We start from the raw sequence: 2717 nt of genomic DNA, 5'->3' as shown, positions 1-2717 counted from the left end.
GTAACAACGTGAGGAATGTAAGTCGGGGTGAACCACAGCTTTAGAACCACTAGCAGCTCATACACTCCTTAGTTTAAACACAGGGGGAACCTTTTTGTAAATAAAGTGTTTTTATTTTGCAGGTACATAAAGATGATTAGACGTATCCTTATACTCACACAGTTTAATCTGTATAAACCTTTGTCTGTACGTCAATGTGAATAAATGTTTTATAAGAAAACATCTCCGACACGTCTTTGATCACCTCACACACATTTAGACGTGTTTAAAAACACACACTTTAGGTTTGATAGAAAATAAAAGATAATAAAAACAATGAATAGAATTTTACTTGTATACATATATATATATATAAGTAATTTTTCTACTTCTTAAGAAAAACTTTATAGAACAAATTTCAAAAAACAAGCTCAGTGTTAATACATATCACATAATGTATTGTTCATAACTGAAAAATGTAAAGTAACTGATATACAGTTACAAGTAAAGACTTTTTACATTGACATTTTAATGAATTTATTGTTCTGGTGCTTTTTGTGATGTTAATGATTGACACACAATACGACACAGTTTAACAGGAAACAAACAACAACAGGAGAATTAGACGTGTTAAAAAAATATATTTTGTTAAATGGAAGAGCCGAAAGATGTGTGTGTTATTGTGAGTTATTTGTCATTATGTGTTTTTTTTGTCATTTTGTGTTATATTTTGAGTTATATAGTGTGAAATTATGTTTTTGTGTGTGTGTGTGTGTGTGTGTGTAATCTTAGAGCCATAAAATGTGTTGTTATTGATCCACATTGAGGATGTTATTACAGCAGCGTGGCTCACAATAAGTGAAGGATATGTGCATTAAATAATAATAATAATTAAAGTTCGAAGGAGTGGCCGGGGCCGGCTACCCATGTGTAGCAAATATGAGACTGTTTGAACTGTTTGAAGAGTTATATTGGTTTTCTATTAAGGTGTGTGCCATGTGAGAACTCAAAGCATGATGGGTTTCAACATTGTATATGAGAGTTATAGCTTTTTTTTTTATTATGGAGTGCAAAATGGCGTTAGTCACTAAAACCCATCATCATCCAACACTATTTTGAAGTCAAAACAACTTATCGTTTATCCGCTAGAGCTGTTAGCGTAAGACGCCACTAAAAGCGTGCCCTCTGAGAACGCAAGGCATGATGGGTAATTTTGACATTGAGTATTGTTTAGGGATGGACAGTCAACATGTGTATCAAATATGAAATAGTTTAAACTTTGCATTTGAGCGTTATATTGAAACGCCATTAACCCAAGATGGCCGACTTCCTGTTTGGTTTTGGGCAGGGTCATAATGTAACTTTTTGCTCATCTTGGGGTCAAGAATACATGTAAATTTGATGCAAATCCAATGAAAAATAGCCAAGATACAGCATTTAGAATGTGATGGCGAAGGATTTTCCTGACATTATAGGCCCCTCCCACAGATCATGGAATGTTTTTTCTTCATCGGCGACCTGCTCCCATCTTATAAGATTCATCCAACACTATTTTGAAGTCAAAACAACATATCGTCTTGTAAGTGTCAGACGCCACTAAAAGTGGCGACCTCTGAGATTGTAAGGCATGATGGGTAATTTTAACATTGAGTCTTGTTTAGGGATGGACAGTCAACATGTGTATCAAATATAAGGCGGTTTGAACTTTGCATATTAGAGTTATATGCATTTTTCTATTATGGCATGCCATGGTTGCTAACAGTGAACATGACCGTAAATGGCGCCAGTCGAAAACGCAAGGCATGATGGGAAATGTTTCAAGGCAGTAATGAATAGGCTTGGTCAAATTACATTTGTGTGAAATTTGAGGCTGATTGAACTTTGTGTGTCAGAGTTATGGGTTTTTTAAATTGTGGCATGCTTCAGAAATTAGCATTGCAACTTTGAGGCGGCACCACGACCAAACCGTTAGAGATACACAAATTATTTCGATGATTATTAATCTTCAGTGAGTCCTAAGTGTTCTGGCCAAGTTTGAAGCGATTCGGATGAAGCCCCTCAGACTAGTTTGCGCAAATGCGTTTCGTCATTTTTGACCTTTGACTCAAGATGGCTGACTTCCTGTTTGGTTTTGGGCGTGGAGGTAACTTTTTGTCCATCTTGGGGTCAAGAATACATGTGGGGAATTTTGTATGAATTGGGCAAACCTGCCGGTTGTGCGGTTCCATCGTATTTTTGGCGTTTATAATTCGCGCCATGCGCGCATTCTTTTAGCTATTTTTTTCATTGCGCCAAAATATCTATTTTTTCAGCAGGCCTGAGGTGCGTGAAAATTTTTGGTGAGACTTTGGGCATCCTAAGGGGCAAAACCTAAGGGGCCAGTATGGCCTTTGAACCAAAAAACTAACCGAATGTACCGCTTGGTCCCTTTGGACCCTAATAGGGTCATTCTCACGAAATCAATACAATACCATGTCTACTATACCATCATGACTTTGATTGCGAATTTGACCCCCTGATATTGCCAGGTCATTGCTAATGCTAATGTTAGCCCAATGCTAATTCTAATGCTAGGTTAACTAGATTAATGCTAGGTTATTGCTACGTTAATGCTATTGCTAGGTTAATGCTAATGCTAATAAATTTTCCTTAAATGTCTGGTATTACTTTGATGACATTAAAGCTAACATCCCAGAACCACAACCTGCACCTCATCAGCTCTTCACTTCTGTGTGTTG

Source organism: Gouania willdenowi, chromosome 17 (genome assembly GCF_900634775.1).
Source record: "Gouania willdenowi chromosome 17, fGouWil2.1, whole genome shotgun sequence".
Classification (NCBI taxonomy): domain Eukaryota; kingdom Metazoa; phylum Chordata; class Actinopteri; order Blenniiformes; family Gobiesocidae; genus Gouania; species Gouania willdenowi.
This window is presented reverse-complemented; position numbering follows the sequence as displayed.